Source organism: Thermobia domestica, chromosome 11, assembly GCF_964235325.1.
Source record: "Thermobia domestica chromosome 11, izTheDome1.hap1.1, whole genome shotgun sequence".
Taxonomy (NCBI): Eukaryota; Metazoa; Arthropoda; class Insecta; order Zygentoma; family Lepismatidae; genus Thermobia; species Thermobia domestica.
This window is the reverse complement of record NC_137464.1, coordinates 70,219,263-70,242,093: the sequence shown is the minus strand read 5'-3', so window position 1 is coordinate 70,242,093 and position 22,831 is coordinate 70,219,263.

Genomic DNA, 22,831 nt, shown 5'->3' with positions numbered 1-22,831 from the left:
TTTTTTTTTTTTTTTTTGCCTTTAGTCCACTACCTCTTGCATGTCTTTCGTGGGGTATTACTATAAACTACTTCTCACACACAATGAAGCTGACACTTTTTGTCAGAAATAAAACAATTATAAGTTCAGAGAATAGTTATAGGAACAACTAAAAACACCTTTTCTATAGTACATCATAGAACACATACAAGGTGGTTCTTTTAAAAGTCACGGATTTCATTTGGGTCTAGAATTTCTAACTGAAGTCCGCTTTTCATGCGATTTGTGGCAAATGATCAAGGAACGTTGGGAAATTTATGGTTTAAATTCATTTGGGGTAATATCGGCCACGCCTCTAGAAAAACAGTAAACTGTATCGCCACTGTATCGAATTGGAATTAGGTGAGGTGCAGTGTGGAGATTTGAGTTTTTTCGTTAAATGGCAATCTCACGACGGTCAATAAGAAACAAGAAACTGGGCCGTTATATTGAGAATTATGCTGTGCTACTGTACCAATATGATCAGGACACAGTTACAATAATGTACTCTTTGGAGCAACGTGATTTTATCGTTAAAAAGTTTTTGGAGAACGGGGTCTATTGTTGCTACGCAAAGGGCATTTGCACGCAACTTTGCCTCTTGTTTTGCCCCAGATAGGAACATAATATGGGCGTTAGTGAATAAATTGCAGGAAACAGGAGCGCTTCTGAGGAAGACAGAGAAGCATCGGACCTCGCTGACGGATGTTGTAAAAGATGTCAGGTACCGACTCTAAGTCACCTAAAAAATCACTATTCAACATGTGATTTCGCTTCAAATATCCAATATCTCATTCGAACTATAACGTACAATGGCGACTATTTGCTGTTTTTCTTGCTGCCTGCTCCATATTACCCCGGATGAATTTAAACCAGTAAACATAGTCCCATAAATCTCCCATCCCTCCTTGATGATTTGCAGCAAACCGCATGAAAATCTGACTTCAGTTAGAAATTCTAGAGCCAAATGAAATCCGTGAGTTTTCAAAGAATCACTCTGTATACACATATGTAAGATGCAAAAATATCTTGATCAAAAAAGTCTTAGTGGAAAGGGCGATATAAAGCAGGATGGTTTTATCAGATAATAGTTGTACAAATAGTTGACTTCTCCTCCAATCAGACACTTTAGTTTTTTTGCCTTAAGGTAAACAAACTAAAGTGTCTGATTGGAGGACTTTGAGGACTAAAGTGTCTGATTGGAGGACAAATTTCTCGTCATGTAAGCGCCATAAAATGTTAAAATCCATCGAAATCTAGAATTCCAATAATTTCAGAAACAAAATTCAATATAAAGCAATATAAAGTAGACAGTAAACAATAAAAACGATAGTAGACAGTAAAAGTACGTTCTACACAAAATTTGAATTTGCTCTGACTTATTTTATTAGGAATCGGGCTCGCTCTTAATTATTGAGCCCGAGCTCAGTTGAGCGCGAGTGACTTGCTCGAAAGTTTGGACACCTATGTCCTAAGCCAAATTTGTAAAAAAAAAGAAAAGAAAAAGAAAAAAAAATATTCTTGGATATCATATGACCCGTTGCTTTTGACAAGTTTTAAAAAAAGAAGACTAGATGCCAATAAATACCATAAGTGCTGATCTTGCCTTCATTAATTAGTATGGTAGTGCAGTTGAAATTTTTATTTTCTTCTGAGAACAATATGTGGCTTCGCACTATATTGCACCAAGCCTTCCTTATACATTCAACTGATTTGGGAACCTGAGACTCCGCAATATTGTTCCGAATCGTGCCCTGCACCTTTTGACTGGATCAGATTATCTTCTTTTCCTTACTTTGAGACAAGAAAACTAATTCTTTTAACAGTGTGACTTCCCTCAAAAGCAGCCTCTACTTTTAATTATGTGCTTGAGAGCATATAGTCCTGCTAGAATACGTTAAATATAAACAATTCTTTATTAAATCCGAATATAAGAATAGAAAATTTGAAAGGACGAGTTGATTATATTTTTATTTTGTTTTATTTATTTAACAATCTAACTCCAACAGGGACGATCATCCCAATTATAGGAGCTTTTACAACAGTTGATTTACAATTTTATAGCCTGTAGTTTGCTAAAAGAACAAATATTAAAGTTAATGGAAGCTCAAGAAAGATGTTTGTGAGTATGAAATTTACGTCATAACACCACATTGAGTCTAGAAGTTATGTGTAATATATTTGAGAATGATAAGCATAATGTGGTTCTACTTTTTGATTCATCTATACATTACGTTGTATATGAAAGTACACTATATAAAATGAGTTAATATAAAGGACTCCGTTAAAAGAGAAGATATCGTGAAATTTAGGATGTTTCGTGTTCATTTGGAGCTAAATATTTTTTCAGCAGCGAGATTGTATGAGACTTATCTCGTCCCGAAGGCGAGAACACTCGCCACTTTTTTGCAAGGGATCAATACGAATATAAGTTCCCGGCAACATTTAGCTGTTTCGTCAAATATGTGCTAATCTTTACTGGAATAGGAACTGATATATTCTGAATAAAAATATTGTGACAAACAACACCAAAATCGAGTTGTGGGAAACGACACACCGTTGTTTCAGAGTAGCTTTCGAATAAAGACTTTATATAAATTTCCTATCTTGTAAATTCAAGATGTTTCCTTACTCTGTTTTTTTTTTAAGAAAAAAGATGCCATGGAATTTGTTACTAAAGCAACAAATACAAATGCCAGCCTCAAACACCACTCATGAAAATCTATGGAAAAAACATTTCTATTTCCAAATCCAGCCTCAAATGTCACACACTCCTCAAGTGGGTAATTATAAAATTTACAAATAATACATCGACTCTCTCTCCCGACTCCAGACTCAATCGACTCCCTCACCATCAGCCACGCTCATGCACCCTCCCTTACCCTCAAGAACTGTTGGTAAGTCAAGCTCCTTAAATACGAAATTAGAATGGTTAGTTTAACGTTCCACGGCTAACGGTTAGTTTAACGTTGCCCTTTATTCTAAGGGAGACGGGCGACTAATGCAAATGAATAAAGGTAAAATTAAGTCCTTCTGTTCGCTCACCGAGAATTGAACCCGTGACCCTGTGCATCACTGGCGCACACGCTAACCACTAGACTAGCGATGAGGAAGGTTAGAAAATAAGTAACAGTAGTTTAAATTTGTATTAGTTAAAGTTGCTCTAACCACTAATTATGTTTCCATATGGGAGTGGCAAAACATAATGTGTAATGGCATTTAAGCAGGCAACCAAATCTCAAACTTATCAATTAAATTTAAAATACTTTAAGTTCAGTGGTGAAAACGATATATATATATCATCCGTTACAACGAATGTTATGAGAACTTGTGACATTGATACGTCTTACAAGGAATGCTTTTCCAAGAATTACAGAATTTTCGTGACCTTTCCACCCCTCTCGAGCCTCTATAGTTTGCTTCTGACAAAAAGAATGTTTTTTCCGCATGAGTAAGTAACTATTCCAAGAAAAAAGCGTGTGATTCTAACGACTGCAAAAATGTTTATAACCTGTTTTAAGTCAAACATAAATGCTATGTTTTTGTTTGGTTACATAAAATATGTTATCTTTTCTAGCTATATGACCACTCGAAAAAAATACTAGAGAGGGGGAAAAAATGAAAATGTTCTTCAGGGAGAGAATTAAATTTTTGTCACACGGAATATCCCTTTCACCATCCCCATTAATTCGTACACTGGACCAACTGATGTTTTGTGACCTAATTACGTGACTCTGTGCCAAGCAGGTTGCTACTCTATTTGAAGTTCGCAGGAAAGTGCTATTTCAACCATTTCCAAATAAATAACTTTCAATCAAACATCGTTCAGGAATTCATTCTGGTGATGGGCATTTTCGCTAACCTTCACTCACCCTCACCCTCAGACTCAGCCACCCTCACCCTCAATCGACTTATTCACCCTCAGACTCAGCCACCCTCACCCTCAGTTGGCTCCCTCACCCTCAACCTCAGCCACCCTCACCTTCAGTTGATTCCATCATACTCGCCCTCAGCCACCCTCACCCTCAGTCGACTTCTTCACCCTCACCCTCAATCAACTTCCTTACCCTCACCCTCAGACACCCTCACCCTCAATCGACACTTTCACCCTCACCCTCACTCATCCTCACTCTCAATCGACACCGTCACCCTCACCCTCAGCCACCGTCACGATCAGACACCCTAACCCTCAATTGACTCCCTCACCCTCACCCTCAGTCGACCCCGTCACCCTCACCCACACCCTCAGACACCCTCACCTTCAATAGACACTTTCACACTCACCCTCAGACACCCTCACCCTCATCTACCGAAATGAGGGTGAGTGAGGGTGTGGGCGGCCCTCTTGAGGACAAAAATGAGTGAGGGTGCCCATCTCTGTTCCACACCACCTTGCACGGATATCAACATGACGGGACTTTAGTTATTATAAGAAAGGAAAAATTATATATCGTTCAGTTACTTTTAAAAGAAGGAAATGTTTGAATTAAAGAAAATCAAAACGGGGGAATAATTAGCAAGGGAAATTAGGTAGGCCAAGAGGATGTATCCTTTTACTTGTATGAATAGAATAAAGGGTTAGACTCACTCCTAGATTTTGGAATCATTTCATATAGTATTTGTCCGTCTCCAATTCTTGCCATTATAACTTCAATTTATGCATAAAGTAAAATATTTTTAATTCTCAAACTCAGGTGGCCAATTGCCCACTTCTTTCCTGTGTTGGTCATAGCCCCTCGAAACAAAATCCTAAATACGCCATTGGTTGTCCTCAACATCGGAATGTGGGTAGATTTGAGACTTATTCTAGGGAAGGGAGATGAAACTCATATTACGGAAGATGAATCTGATTTCTGAGGTAAACCTGTTGTAGAGTATATTATATATTACTCGATGTAGATGAAGTAGTAGTACATATCAGTATTACAAATCACTACCGTGAACATATTCTGAAATCTGAGTATATGCATATTTAAAATTAGTATGTTTCTAATTAGCCATCCACAAAGATCCACGTTAAAATTGCTTTATAATAATATAATAATATAAACAATGATTTCACCAAAACTATGAAGAAAGAATATCAATTATAAAAGACGTAACAATACTTTATTTGAGCAAAATTATGATAATCTCCATAGCACTACAGGAATCGTTACAGAAATCTGACGCATGTTATATACCCTTTAGTTAACAGATGTAACCTTAAGATTATGGAGAAAAATATTCCAGCAACTGAATAAGCATCCTCTCTCAAAAGAAGAATTTGGACACGCAGAAATACGTGGGAACAAACCATGGTTCGACCAGGAATGTATTAAACTAGCAGAGAAAAGAAAACATACGGTGGCTATGAAATCCGAATGAAATAACTACACAAAATTTCGTAGACATCAGGCGGGAAACTTCAAAAACTTTTAGAACAAAGAAACGTGATTTTTTGAAAGCTAAAATTAGGGAACTTGAAAATAATAGTAAATATAAAAACATTGGGAACATGTATAAAGGGGTCGACGAATTTAAGAAAGGCTATCAACCTCGTGCTTATATTAAAGAAAGCTGAGGGAACAGTTCTCACTGATACAAATAGCATTTTAAATAGATTTAAATAGACGGAAAGATTTCTTTGACGATTTGCTTAACACGCAGCCGAAAACTAATGTGCGTGGAGAAATAGAGAAACACACCGCAGAACCGTATATTCCAGAACCCAACCGAATAGAAGTAGAAATCGCTATAAAGAAATTAAAGAAACAGAAATCTCCGGATGTAGACGAAGTTCCGGCTGAGTTAATTTTAGCTGGAGACGAAAAAAATGTGGAACAAGATACACAAACTCATCCTCCTTATCAGGAACAAGGAAGAATTGCCAAGAACCAATCATTGTTCCAATCCACAAGAAAGGCGACAAAATTGACTGAAATAAATATCGAGCCATTTCTCTTCTGTCAACATCCTATAAAATCGTTTCAAATATTCTATTAGCAAGATTGACCCCATACGCAGATGAAATTATTGGAGATTATCAGTGCGGATTTAGACGAAATCGATCAACTGTAGACCAAATATTTACCATTCGCCAAATACTCGTAAAAAAAAGTGGGAATACAATACCCGGTACATCAACTATTTATTGATTTTAGAAAGGCTTAAAACCTCGGGTAGTAGAGTATCATTATACAACATTCTTACAGAATTTGGAGTACGAAAAAGCTAATTAGATTAATTAAGATATGTTTAAGGGAATTCCAAAGTAAAGTCCGGGTAGGATAATTTTTGTCCACGAGCTTTCATGTCGAGAATGGCCTGAAACAAGGAGATGCGCTGTTGCCATTATTATTTAACTTTGTCCTGGAATACGCTATAAGAAAAATCAAAGATAACAACCAGCAGGGCCTAGAGTTGAAGAGTGTCGTTCACCAGGTTACGTAGTATGCTGATGATGTGAATTTAATAGGGGATAATAGAACAATAGAAAGAAATGCAGAGGTCTTATTAAACGCTTGCAGGGACACGGGTTTAGAAGTAAATGCAAAGAAAACTAAATACATGGAAGTGCGTCGGGACAGTAATACTGCAAATTATGAATGCGTCAAAATATTAACAGTATTAACAAACGAAATTCATATTCACGAAGAAGTTAAATATCGACTAAAACAGAAAATTCGTGTTATTATTCAGTTCAAAATCTCTTGTCGCTAATTCTGTCGAGGAATTTGAAGCTTAAAATATATAAAATGATAATCATCCCTGTTGTTCTGTATGGTTTCGAATCATGGTCGCTTACCCTGAGGGAAGAATATAGACTGCAAGTATTTGAGAACAAGATCCTGAGACGAATATTCGGAACCAAGTGGAACGGGAATGGGGAATGACGAAAACTACATAATTTATACGGATTATCAAACATTGTTGAGTCATGAAGTCTAGGAGGCTTAAGTGCACAGCTCATGTAGCTAGGATGGAAGAAAGTAGAAGCGCTTTCCAAGTCTTGACTGGAAGACCAATCAGAAAACGATCATTAGGAAGACCAATTCGCAGATGGGAGAATAATATGAGGATGGATCTCGCCGAAATAGTAATCCAAAGTAGAAACTGGATCCAGTGGCTAAGGATAGAAGTCAGTGGAGAGCTTTTGTGAACGCGGAATTGAACCTCCGGGTTCCATAGGCCATAGAATTAGTTAGCTTACGAAGCATGAATAAATGTCTAGACTTATACTACAAATAAATGAAATGCACATTTACTGAAAAGATTGGTTCTACTGACATTGTGTAGTCTATATACTCTTCGTATGCTAGGACCTAGGGGAGAGCAGGAGATAAGATTTCACATCAGTTTACGCCAAGCACAGTCGCATACCTTCATTTTCATTAAAAATCGAAAAGAAAATAGAAACGAATTTCATCTCACTTTCCTTTGTGGCAGTCGGACACAAATCATCACTCTTATCTCCAAGGAACACTTTTCAGATCGTATTATTCGGAGAGCCTCCAGTTCCAATGTTGGGACATGTCCAACATTTCCACGGAATTTGTGCCCGTAAGTAGTAGTGGCCGCACTATATTTGACTGAGTCAGCAAAATTTTAGTGACATCATAGGTCAAAGGTCAATGACCTTGGCCCGGGGTCAATAACATAGGGGTACTTAGGACCACCCTCTCTAGATATTGCCAGGAGTACCTAGGCTCACTCCTTAATTTCGGCAAGGGTACCTATGATCCCTCCCTTAAATTTTGGAAATTGCCAAATCTAAAAATTTGGTATGGTATCCTAGGATCATTTTATGTACCTCTATTAGCATCAGGGTCCACCTCGTTCCATTTCATGGGTAAAAAATTGCTAAAAATTCAAATTTCGGGTGTTCCGGACCTAATTTATCCCCTTTGATGAGGTCTTACCCTACATTGTTATATGGGCGTATAAAGGGATCCATTTCCTTTCATAATATATGGGTATATTAATGCACCCCTTTAAATGTTTGGGTGTTGTACCTTGGTAAACCCCTTGAATTTTGGAAATTGCCCAAATTAAACATTTGGTTTCAGAGTACAGATACTTAATATGTATTATTATATATTTGGGTGGTCCACCTCGTTCCCTTTTAGGGGTATTAAATTGCCAAAATGTAAACGTAAGCAATACGTTGTACCACGTGTTCGGTTTTTGGCAGAATTTATTCCCTTGGATGAGGTCCTATTACCTTATATGGTTATATGGGCAGTACGGGGATCCATTTCCTATCATAAGAGAGGTACATTGATGCACTCCTTTAAAATTTTGAAAGGATACATTGACCCACCCCTTCAGTTTTGGAAATTCACCAATTTAAGCATTTAGTATCATAGTACAGGATCATAGTATGTACTCCCATGCGCAAAAAATATTGCGCGTATACTGTAACTCACAATTTTTCGCAATTATTCCATTTTCCATATTATTGGTAAAATTCAGTTATTAGTACGTGGAGATAATAGAAAGCAATCCATCTAAGGAGATATTTCCAAAAAATATAATAAAATAATAAAAATATAAGCAAAAAACAAAATTATGTTCGGTTTGTGTATACTGGCAATAATGTTTTCGAGGGAATTTTTGGAGTAGCACAGCACGATTGCAGAGGGAATAACAAGATTAGTAGGAGAACAACTGAATCAAGGAACTGGAAATTGGAGCAAAATATTGCATTTATTGGCTTAAATCTAGGGTGTAAATTGTCTGCCAAATATAAATTAGCTTCTGTAAACAAGATGTTATACGGAAAATATAAACAAAGAGAAAAACTGTTGTCTTAAGTTTGGAAGTGACATGCTCTATAGCCATGAGCATTTATTTCTTAAGAAAAAGATAGGCTACAAAAGAAAATCTGTGTAGTCAAGTGGGTAGAGTGACAGACTAGTAATTCTTATACTGTTTTGACACCAGATCGAATCCCATCCTGTCCTGTTCATTTTTTTTTCTTTACAAAACATTGTAGAAAGTGTATAATTTTAATGTTAATAAGAAACGAAATAATATAATAATGAAATAACTTTTTGTTTTTCTGATAACGTATTTATTCAGAATTAGCTTACTATTTATTACTAATAGCGATTGTTTTTAGTTTATGGTATGGTATGCGTAACCGTTCCCTCTCCGTTTTTACACAGCTTCAACTCACTGCGAGTGTCTGTGAGCCAGGAACAGGAGAAAACAAAACAAGAGCAACCTGCAGCTTTACACACAGCGTGAGGAACACAGTCACAGCGATAGCTCGTTGTCACGAAGAAAAAAACTGTTCTAGTGTTTCTGTGTGTGTGTTTCTTTTTAAAGTATTGACTCTCTCTCTCTCTCCTTTTGTTTCATATCCAGAAGTGCAACAAATGCAAGTCTGTGTGGAAAAAAAATCAAGAGTGCTTTCTTTAACCAAAACTAAATTTTACAGCTCTCTTTGTGAGGAACGCGAATGCTTCCAAAAGATGCCATGAATATTAACTATAATCGTACCGAATTATACAGTAGCATGAAAAACTGATAATAAAATGATGTAACATGCATAAGCTTTTTTTTAATAGAGTAACCACACATTAAACATAACAAATTAAATTTTTGGGATTACAAATTATCACATTACGTGTCGGTGTAGGCCTATTCGTTTTCACATTCGAGCGACGAAAAAAGAAAGTGTGGTGATAGTTATAAAAACCGAATACCAGAATTCAATAAATTCAAGTTACATGGCTCCTACATAGCGAAAAAAATTATTTTTCGATGTCTGTCCATCTATTTGTCTCTCGGTTCGTCACGCTTTTACACGTACTCAAATAGAGGCCATACTGTTCAACGTATCTGCACCGAATTCTAGACATAACGTTTTAGTAACATAATATTTTTCGAATTTTATGTCCTTCGACACCTAAAAGCAAGGGTAATTTACTGAAGGATTAAAATTTAAAATAATTCAATTTTCTCAAATAAAAAAAAGCTGTGACGATTTTATTTACTTTTGATAAACATATATTTTATTAACAAATCTCCACCACATATGAATAATTTTTCTGAAAAAATATATATGGTGTAATTTACTGTATGGTATGCGTTCTTTTTGCACAATTTTCTCAACCACATTTCATAAATAAACGTATCATTAATTACCTAACAATATGTCAACTCGTTGGAAGGAGTAGCTTAATCTTAGGGTGAGCTTTCCCCCGATGGTTTTCCCATTAACGCCTCAGGCAATTTTGTTCATATTTCGTAAAGAAATATTTCATTAATAAACTAACATAGAGCATAAATAGTTTATTCCGATAACATACAGAAGAAGTGGCTTTCTCAAGGGTTGATTTTTTTTTGGACAATTGTCTCAGTTATTACTGAAATTTGTATTTTTACTTAAATTTGTTCTAATTTCAGTAAAAATATTTTCTGTAATAATCTTACAATATGGTATAACTCGCTTGTTCCGAAAAGAAAAATCCAAAAGAGATAGTTTACTTTGACAGTGAAATTTTTCCCGACGATTTGCTTAAAAATTACTCGATATACTGTCAAAATTACAGATAGAGGAGTTTGCCTTTGGGGGTAAGCTTTTCCCGATGACTTTCCTAAAAACAACTCAGGAGATGTTTGTTGTTCATATTTTATAAATACGTATTACATAAATAACCTAGCTATATGGTATAATTCCCTCATCCGGAAAATTTAGAAATGGTATATTGCTTTTGACAGTAAGTTTTACCCTGCGATTTTCTCAAGAACGACTCAGGCGATTGTGTTCGTATTTCATAAATAAATGTTTTATGAAAACACTAACAATATAGCATAGCTCGTTTATACTGAAAAGATCCACAAGGGATAATTTATTCTTGGGGGTGACTTTTTGCATAATTTTCTCAGAAATTACTCAGACGCTTTTGCTTATAGTTCACATACAATTATATCCTTTATAATTCTAATATATGGATCAAGTTATTTCTAACGGAAATATGACCAATGGGTACTTTACTTTTGGGCCTGAAGTTTCTTCAGCAAAGTTTTCCAAAACATTATTTTATTCGCAATTTCCCAAATAAATGTATCAATAACAGTTGCAGCCTAACATAAGTCAGTGTAAAATATTCGAGCGAGAAAGTACAGTGCGTTTACTCCGTACCCTTTCTTAAATATATTTTTAAATGTTACACCTAATCACAATTTTCCGAACAAAATTGAAACTTCTTTTTAAATGTGCCTTGTTGTGGTCAAATGGTTCAAATGCATTGGTTCTGGATTAGATTTCCAGTGAGAGCTAGTGTATCTTCATCCAAGAGATGTGACACGTCGGTGCAAAGAAGAAAGTGTTTAAATAAGCCTAACCAAGCTAATCAACAAAAGAAATAATACAATGTTACGAAATTATCTTAGAAACGTTGTTAATATTAAGTAGGTTCGACTGGAATGTCCAAACAATTGTCAATTCCAAAGGTCTTTGTTTTCTTCCGGCGGGAGCTCATGTGGTTCGGATTTCACGTTAATCAGTAGGTCCACGTCTCATATAGCCTCGCTGCTGAAAGGGACGATAAACTCAAAATCACATCACACATCTTTGTTTTCGCCTTTGTTTTAGCTCATAAATGTTTCTGTTCATAAGCTCCTTAGTGGTTAGCGTACGCGCCTTTGGCGTGGAAGACCCGGCTTCGATTCCCGGCGAGAGCTCACGTGGTTCGGAGTCCACGTTAATCAGTACGCCGACGTCTCATATAGCTTCGTTGCTGAACGAGACGTTAAACTCAAACTCAATGTCTTTATTCATAAATGTCTTTGTGTATGGTTTTTCATATACGTGGCATGGACATTAAATTTTGATTTCTACGCCATATGTATCTAATTACATACACACCTATAGAACGAACACAACAAACTTGGAATATCTACATTGTTTGCGTATGGAAAATAATCACGCTCTACTGTACAGGACAGCCGTGTGTATGGAATTCCATACACATGGCAATCAACGTATTAAGAAATGTATAATAATAAGAATTATTATTATTATTAATAATAATAATAATAATAATAATAATAATAATAATAATAATAATAATAATAATAATAATAATAATAATAATAATAAACAGAAAACGATACGATCACTTACATAATTTATAAATATAAGTTAACATTTAATAAGCATATAACTGCAATGGAATTAAGTTGTTTTTCTCTCTCCCTGAACGCTACAGCCCTTATTGTTCTAAGGCGTAGAAGAGAACTTGTGGCACCCACGATTTGGGGCGGTGTGTGGTATCCCTTTGTTGTTAGTCCTAGCTTTCTAGACGGATGAAGTTATTACCGGTAGAATATACAAGCAAATAGACTTTTGTACAGGGGCGGATCCAGGACCGACTTCTGGGGGGGGGGCGGTTTGTTGTCATACTGCTACTTTTAAGGGCTCCAAACTTTGGGATGGGTTTTATTTATATATATATAAAATAAGAAAGTTTCCTCTTCTGGGGGGGGGCGATCGCCCCGATCGCCCCCCCTGGATCCGCCCCTGCTTTTGTATTACTATTAAAGTAAATAATTACACTCATTCCTTCAATGTGATACTTGTGGTTGCTTAACCGTATACAGACAGCTGATCCATGGAAAAATCGTTAATAATAATAATAATAATAATAATAATAATAATAATAATAATAATAATAATAATAATAATAATAATAATAATAATAATAATAAATAACAGGAACTCGACAAATATTCTTGCAAATAATAGGAAAAAGTTTGCGTCACACTGTTCACTTTGCTGGACACACCAGTGTGGCGCGTTATACCGATTGTGGCACACTGGAATATAGGGTGTTTTTTTTAATTTTTTTTTCCAACTATTCCAACTGCTTCAATTGAAATGGATCTATAATAATAAGAGAATGAATTTAGTCTTCTTACCCTTCAATTTAGAAATAAGGTTCGCGAGAATTTCATAAAAGAATAATATACTCAGAATTGTATATAGTAGTTTGTTTTATTCGAAATTACATACTACCTGCAACTGTTTTTTGATTGAAATGATTTGAAATGAAATTTTTAAGTTTTACGTCCCACGATTATGCCGGATAGGCTAAAGGAGACAGTGATGATAAGAAATGAATGAAATGGTGGAATGAAAAAAGTGGGATAAAACGGGAGAACCTCGAGAAAACCCACACACACAGTGTTTGTCCAGCACACTGGGCGCGAGCATAGATCGAACCAAGGACTCCATGTACCAAAGGTGAACGCTCTACCACTGAAACACCGTGGTCTCTGAAATTACTTATGGAACTACCGAGAACTATGCTGTAATATTTGAATGTGCTTCAAGTTTACAATAATTAGTTTAGTTAAATTCATTATTAACAATTAAATAATTGCATTCATTATTAACAGGTAAATGCTGCTGATGCAAAGACTTAAATCTAGCGATACCGCGAGCGTAAGTATTAAACAGAGGGATTTTAAAGGGCCCCCTGAGCTGGGGGCCCTGGGCTCCATTGGCTCCGCCCTTAATCCGCTAATGCCTATAGATTATAAATTAAAGGGGACGGGCCGGGTCCGTTCTAAAAATTCCGGCCCGTGCAGACCTCTATCTCCTGTGTATATGCTATCTGAAAATACAGTAGAGTTTCGCTTATCCGACATAAAACAGGCAGGCAGAACGCCGGATAATATGGATGTGTTAAGGAAAGACCTATAAAAAGTCAAACTATGATATAATTTTACACATTACGCATCTAATTATCATCTTTGCAAGAAACAAATATAATGCATTGACTCAGTGACGTATCCAGCGTGAGGTCCTGGAAGCTGTCCCTTACCAAACCTCAAGCACTTTTTATTAAACCGACTTTTTCCCTTTTGAGTTTTTTTTTATTTATGTCAGATTACTTTGAGTCAGTGTCCAAACTGTGGACAATGCTTTGTTGTTATAATTCTAACAAGTAACACTTCCCAAGTGTAACACTCCGATTTTGATAAAATTTGGCAGGTAGATACTATACATAAAATAAACAAATAAGTGCTTTTTTATTTTTTTTTGCTGAAAAACGGTTTTAGGGGGCAAAAGCCCTCACCCAAAATTTGAAAGTTGACGCTCGAAAGGCAAAAACAAGTGGACAAAAGTGAACGAAATTGTGAACAGATATTGCGGACATAAAATTAGGAAATACGTGTTTTGTATTTTCCTGGAAAAAACGGTTAGGTGGGGCACAGATCCCTCCAAACCTTTGATCATGAAATATCAAAAATGCTATTAACAGTATGTCAGAAGTGCCTAAATTTACATGAAGAATTGGAACAAAACTTTGTGTTAGGACAATAAGCAAAAAATAAACAAATTCGGCTTTTTTATTTCCTGCGAAAAAACGGTTTTAGAGGACAAAAGGTCCCCCGCATGAATTTTGAAATTTGACGCAACAAAGGCAAGAAAAAATGTACCGAACTGAATGAAATTGTTCACAAATGTTGTAGAGGTAAGATGAGGAAATACGTGCTTCGTATTTTCCTGAAAAGAGAAAAAAACCTTTTGAGTGGACCGAGGCGTTGAGTGTCGGAAGGATTGGACCGAAGCGAATGAAATTGTCTGTAGATATTGGATATGAAAAATAAAGCCTCTCGTGTTTCACAAGTGTCTCCATCAGATTTCTTCAAATTTGGCAGATCAACAACAAGCACAAACAGTATAGCGTATTTTGTAGTATTTCACGAGGCAACTTTAACCCTTACAATGTTTTTCCGAATAAACAAAAACACGTGCCGATTAATTTCCTGTTTGCTGTTGATGTGCCAAAATTGATAGGGACATCTTTAAAACACGAAAGTCATTATTTTACATACAGTCTATACAATATCTACACACAATTTCATTTGCTTCGGTCCACTCCTTCCTGCACTTTTACGGTAATATTAACTTTTTTTTGAAGGGGCTCTAGGCCCCAACACTGTTTTTTCATACAAATTAAAATGCATTTCATTTATTGTTTTGCAAATTGTCCCTATACGAAGTTTCGTTGCAATTCTCCATACTCTTTAGGAACTTCTGACGTATACATACTTATTTGCACTTTTGATATTTCCTAATCAACAGCTTAGAAGGTCCGTGCCCCACTCAATCGCTTTTTTTCAGGAAAATACGAAACACAATTACCTCATTAAAATACGAAACACAATTATTTTTTTTTTTTTTTTTGCGTATTGTCCCTACACAATGTGTCGTTCTACTTCTTCATGTCCTTTAAGCACTTCTGACATACTGTTATTAGCACTTTTGATATTTCACGATCAAAGTTTTGGAGGGGTCTGTGTCCCACCGAAACGTTTTTTTTTTTTTTTTCAGGAAAATACGGAACCCATATTCCCTCATTTTTCGTCTACAATATCTGTGCACAATTTCATTCATTTCGGTTCACTTCTTCTTGCCTTTCGGGTGTCAACTTTCATCATTTTGGATGGGGGATTTTGTCCCCTAAAACAGGCATTCGTTTAGTTTTTGCGTATTGTCCATACACAAAGTGTCATCGGAATTCTTCGTCCTTTACACACATCAGACATATTGTTACTAGCACTTTTGATATTTCATGATCAAAGGTTTGGAGGGGTCTGCGTCCCACCTAACCGTTTTTTCCAGGAAAATACAAACCACGTATTCCTTCATTTTACGTCTGCCATATCTGTGCACAATTTCGTACACTTTGGTCCACTTGTTTTGGTCTTTCGGGCGTCAACTTTCAAAATTTTGGGTGAGTGCTTTTGCCCCCGTAAAACAGTCTTTCCGCAGAAAATAAAAAACATGTATTAGTTTATTTTATGTGTAGTATCTGCCTGTCAAATTTTATCAAAATCGGAGTGTTACACTTGGGAAGTGTTACATGTAAGAATATACCGTAATGCCATTGATACCAGGTGGAATTAAAGAACACTTTTAAATGGGATTACGATTTCGTTTCCGGTCTGTTTATAACATTACTGTATTAGAACGATACACTCATTGCCATTTGCTATTTTTGTTATGTGATATACGTAGCAGACAGTTTTCCTTACATGTCTCTAGAAAATATTTTTTGATTTCGTGTGAGTTAGAATTAAGTTTGACAGGTTCATAAATGACAAGTAAGAAACGTTTAAGAGAAATACAGAACTGTTGCATTATTATTATTATTATTATTATTATTATTATTATTATTATTATTATTATTATTATTATTATTATTATTATTATTATTATTATTATTATTATTGATATTTTTGAAACATTAGAATTACGTGCTTACGAGGATTCGTGTCGGGTCCCCTCCGAAAAGAAAAGCTGGATATGTGCCTGCACTGAATGATAGACGTATGAGTCAAGGTATAGACGAGCGTGCTAGGCGATCGAGTCCGGAGCATCAGAAACAGACTAAGACCACAACTTGCAGTTCTTCTTGCCGATTGATGCTGCTTTTTACCTGCTATGATATGTCGGATAATAATGTGAAATAAACGAAGGTCAAGACCATGGCGTATTGGTGTTTCATGCACCTAAACCTGTAAAATATTTGTGCCGAAAACATCTTTCACTCACTAGCTAAATTTGAGGGTATGATCGCTCATCTTGCCTTATAAAGTATAGTCTTATAAAGAATATATATAGCATAATAAAAACCTTAAGACCAAATTCAATGATTTTCTATAGTTTTATTTTTTAATAACGGGAAACTTGTTTATTTCATCACGATAAATCATGTTTGATACTAAGATGTCTGTTTCTGACTATATATTTTTCATACTTTATTGGAGACAATTTTTTTTTCAAGAAAAGAGGATGATAAAGGAAGCTATACAACACCATAAACTGAAAGCAATCGGTATTACTAATAGTACACTAATTCTAAATAAATACGTCATCAGAGGAAACAAAAAGTTATTTCCTAATTGTATTGTTTCAGTTTTATTAACATAAAAATTATACACTTTCTACAATGTTTTGTAAAGAAAAAAATGAACAGGACAGGATGGGATTCGATCTGGTGTCAAAACAGTATAAGAATTACTAATCCGTCACTCTACCCACTTGACCACACAGATTTTCTTTTGTTACCTATCTTTTTCTTAAGAAATAAATGCTCATGGCTATAGAGCATGTCACTTCCAAACTTAAGACAACAGTTTTTCTCTTTGTTTATATTTTCCGTATAACATCTTGTTTACAGAAGCTAATTTATATTTGGCAGACAATTTACACCCTAGATTTAAGCCAATAAATGCAATATTTTGCTCCAATTTCCAGTTCCTTGATTCAGTTGTTCTCCTACTAATCTTGTTATTCCCTCTGCAATCGTGCTGTGCTACTCCAAAAATTCCCTCGAAAACATTATTGCCAGTATACACAAAACCGAACATAATTTTGTTTTTTGCTTATATTTTTATTATTTTATTATATTTTTTGGAAATATCTCCTTAGATGGATTGCTTTCTATTATCTCCACGTACTAATAACTGAATTTTACCAATAATATGGAAAATGGAATAATTGCGAAAAATTGTGAGTTACAGTATACGCGCAATATTTTTTGCGCATGGGAGTACCTCTATCAGTATTAGGGGTTTATCTCGTCCTCTTTCATGGGTAAAAATTTGCCAGAATGTAAACGTAAGCAAATACGTTGTACCACGTGTTTTCTTTTTCGCCCATTTTTATCCACTTTGATGAGGTCCTATTACCTGATATGGTTATATGGTTATGTATAGGGGCCCATTTTCTATCATAAGACATAGGTACATTGTTGCACCTCTTTAAAATTTCGGGAAGATTACATTGACGCACCCCTTTAATTTTGGAAATTTACCATTTTCAGCATTCGGTATTATAGCAAAGGACCTTAATATGTATCATGATAAATTTTGGTGGTCCCCTCGATCCCTTTCATGTTTAAAAATTCCCAAAATATAAACATAAGCAATATGTTGTACCACGTGTTTAGTTTTTGGCCCAATTTATCCTATTGGATGAGGTCCTATTACCTTTCTTGATTATATGGTCATGTATAGGTGCCAATTTTCTATCATAAGACACGGGTACATTGATGCACCCCTTTAAGAATTTGGGAGGGGTACCTTGGATCACACCATCAGTTTTAGAAATTGTTGAATGTAAATATTTGGTATCACAGTACAAGACCTCAATATGTACCACTATAAATTTGGATGGTCCACTTCGTTCCCTTTCATGAGTAAATAACTAGCAAAAATCAAATTTCGGAGGTTATTGACCCATTTTATTCCTTTTGGATGAGGTATTATTACCTTATGTGATTATGTGGGCATGTAGAGGGGTCTATTCTATTTCTTAAGATATAAGTACATCGATGGTTAAATCTTAAAAGTTTGGTAGAGGTACATTGGCCCACCCTTAAACTTTGGAAATTTTCCAATTTAAAACTTCGATATAGTAATATAGAACTCTAATATGTATCGCTAGTTATAAACTTCATGATCCATCTCGTTCCCTTTTACGGTTAAAAAAAATTGATAAAAATTAGATCGACCATGTGTTTGGCTATTGAGCTATTTTTTTCTCTTTAATGAGGGATTTATTATTTTATATGAACATATGAATATATTTAGGGGTCTATTTTATTTTATAAGGCATGAGTATATTGATCTTTCATCTTAAAATTTGGTAGAGATACATTTGCACCCCCCTTAAAATATAGAAATTGCCCAATTTGTCATAATAGTACCGGGCCCTAACAAATACCATTATAAATACGATCTCTTTCATGGGTAATAAAATGTGAAAAAATGTAAATGGACTCTTTGAAAAGGATGAATCTGTACAGGGATTCATTTCTGATGATGATCACTTTATAGAATCTGTTGGGTACATAGGACCATTCTTTCAATTAGATAATTACCGAATAACAAAATTCGGTAAACGTTCTCTAGAACACTCTGAAAATGTTGATGTCCCTCTTATGGCCAAATATTGAAATTTGGAAGGTAATTCACCTATTTTATCTTCTTTGATACGGCTTTATCATTGAATGAGTACAGGATATATTTCTTTTTTCATAAGGCACGTGCATTTGTGTAACAATCTTAAATTTTCGAAGGGGTACATTTCTTATTGTCATATCAATAATGGGTAATTGTTCTTAAAATTGGGTTGTATCCCATTCTTTGGGTAAATCATTGTGAAATATTTGTTCGATCATGTGGTCAGTTATTGACCTATGATTTGGTTAGGAGTCCAGGACATTGCTACATTGTACGTTCCTCTTAAAATTTGTAGGATAATTTGAGAATTCTCGAAATGAAATTACGTCATTGGTTTTAATTATTCCCGCCTATGGCCAAATATAAACGTAAGCAATATGATGTACCACGTGATTGAACTTGATGGGGTAGTGTCCAGGGATTCATTTCCTTTGTTGTGGTACTTCTTAAGTTTGAGTACACACTTCTAGAAAACAGTTGGTTCTGCTAAGGTAAACAATTGACGGAGATTATTGACCTTATTGAACATATAATGATATGGTTAATTGTAAGGCTTGGGTATATCGAGAGATGTAGGTAGAACTGTTCTTTAAATTTTGGAATTGTGATAAACAAAATTTTAGCATGAGGTGCGAAATTTGAAACAATATTTTGAGCTTTAGTCACAGCTCATAGTCACAGCTCATAGTCTAAGATTATTGGTGGTGGTTGATTTTACCTTGAGCTTTAGAAATCTGATAGCTAACCTTATTGAATCTTATGACTCATAGTCTAAAGGCAATACATGCTACAACACTTTGAAATTTAGTCACAACGTGATATAATCTGATCACTGGCAAAGTTATTGTTGATGCAATTTGATTGGCTGATCACTATCTTTCGTGGAATCTGATTGGTTGATGACTTTCAAATCTTTGTGATTGGCTGATCACTATCTTTCGTGAATCTGATTGGTTGATGACTTTCAAATCTCTGTGATTAGTTAATCACTATCTTTCACGCAATCTGAATGGTTGATGATTTTCAAATCTTTGCTGCATTGTTTTGTTTTGTTTAACATTTATCGATTTCTTTTTAAAAAACTTTGGTTTGAACATTTTCGTTCAACATTTTGTACTCACTGATAAATATGATCAAAACCGTTTATTTGTTAATCGAATAGTTAAAAACCGGATGTAGTTTGACTGTTAACCGTGATGCGTGAAATTATTTTAGTTTGAAAAATTTTGTTTGAATAATTTTTGTTTCAAAGTTTGTTTGACAATTTTTTTGTTTCAAAATTCTGTTTGAAATTTTTTCGTGTGAAATTTTTGTTTAAAAATTTTTGAAAATGTTTGTTTCAAATTTTTGTTTGAAATCTTTTCTTTTATAATTTTTGTTTGAATTTTTTCGTTTGAAATTTATGTTTATATTTTTTAGAAATTTTGTCTGAAAATTTTTGTTTGAGATTTTTTGTAAAATTTTTGTTTAGAACTTTTTCTTTGAGTTTTTGTTTGGAAAATTTTGGTTTGAAATTTTATCTTTGTGCACTCAGTAGTAAAGAACCGTTTCGTTAGTGTTTAGAATTAACAAATCTGGCAACATTGTTTATCATGATGCTATAATGAAATGGGGCTGTACTTGAAATGAAAACACAAATCATTGAAATGGATCACTTTATTGCACTACACATACATCCATATCAGATAAAGGATCTGGATATTGTCGATAGAATGTATTTTGATTTCCTTGCAGTAGTTTTTCTTTAGCGTATAGTTTTAATTCCAATTGAAGGTTTCTAAGGTCTATTGCAATGTCAATTGGTGGAAACTCACAAATGAACTTAAACAGAAACAAACTATTTGCTGAGCAAAACAATATATTCACATGAAAAATTATATACGTGTTACAGTTTCGCCAACTAACACTTTGGCTTCATCAGACACTATCGTCCTCAGCAAATAGTGTGTTCGTGTTTAAGTATATACAAAGCAAAGCTTCTGCTTATGGAAAATACTACAAATAAGCTGTTTAAAAATACAGGTATGCACCCACGAACGATGTTGACAACCATCACACCATTTATTCATATGTTGTACAATGTGCATGACAGACTTCTCAAAATAGTACTTTTTCAGGATATACTTGTTTTGTTGCATACTTCCACAGCATGTTTTACACACTGGAATACATTGATGAATTTGGTCCATTCCCATTACGTTAGAAACACCATGTTGCGGGCTTCATGAAATGTACTTTTTTATAACAGCACCATCTTCTTTTCGAGGACTGTACGCAGCAACACTTCATGATTTGAGCCTATTGATTTGGCTATGGTCACATTTAGCTCATTATGAAAATAATCATTCATTTCGTCGATTCGTGAACATAATATTTTCCATTCTCCGCAGGTCAGTTGCACACCAAATTGTTCTGCTTTGCCCAATCGAATCACAGTTCAAATGTTGCAGACTGATACCAACCATCACATGTTTTGTTTTAAATATATTTATTGGTAATAATTTGTGAAGAGAAATTCTTTATCGTTAGAAGTACACATCTTTCCCGCTGAAACGCACTTCCTCGAATGATTTCCGAAGCTGACAGGGAATTTGCTGACTTTTACATTGATGATTTCATAGAGCTATTGCTGACCTCATTAAGAAGGAATGTGCTAACCAAACAAAATTCACAGATCGTATTGTGTGATTGACGAATACATCATACAGCTATTGCTGACATCAAATGTGCTGACGTTTGAATTCATGATTTTATCACAATTGTTGGCGTCATGCTGACCAAGCCAAATTCACAGATTCGGCTGTGTACTAAATTCAAATTGATGACTCCGTGCAACCACAATTTTATAGCATAAAAATATAGATCCAGTGTTTAAGAAAAGTAATAGTTCTTGTTTTGATGCTTCCATGGGTAAATATCTTGCTGGCAAATTAATATCCTTATTATTTTCAAGCTTCACTACGATTCGTAATCCAAACTTTGTAGGGATGATTTGGCTAGCTAAGATTCTATACGGTATATTCTGTTGTAAATCGGTAATCTTGGTAAATTATTTCATCACGTGAGTTTAGAAACTGCAGACAAGTAGCCATGATGACATTACGAAGAATACTAACTCGAACGATGTTGCAAAACTTATGCTGTTGCATTACCATGTTCTCACGTATACTATTGAATCATGATAAACAATGTTGATAGATGTGTTTGTTCTAAACAGTTACGAAACGGATCTTTACTAATGCATGCACAAACTTAAAAAATTAAAACAAACTTTTCCAAAAAATTCAAACAAAAAATTCTACAAACAAAAATTTCAAAAAAATTTCAAAATTTTGAAAAACTATACAAAAAATTTCAAAAAAAATTCAAACAAAAATTTTCAAACAAAAACTTTAAAACAAAAAGCTTTCAAAAAAGGTTTTAAACAAAAATTTAAAACGAAAAAATTTTCAAAAAATTTTAAACAAAAAATTCAAACAAAAATTTCAAACAAAAAAATTTTAAACAAAATTTTGAAACAAAAACATTGTGAGACAAAATTTTGAAACAAAAATTATTCAAACAAAAGTTTTCATACTAAAATAATTTCACGTTTCACGGTTAACCGTCAAACTCTATCCGGTTTTTAACTATTCGATTAACAAATAAACGGTTTTGATCATATTTATCAGTGAGTGCAAAATGTTGAACGAAATTTTTCAAACTAAGATTTTTAAACATTAATCGATAAATGTTAAACAAAACTTAAAACAATGCAGCAAAGATGTGAAAGTCATCAACCAATCAGATTGCACGAAAGATAGTGATCAGCCAATCACAGATTTGAGAGTCATCAACC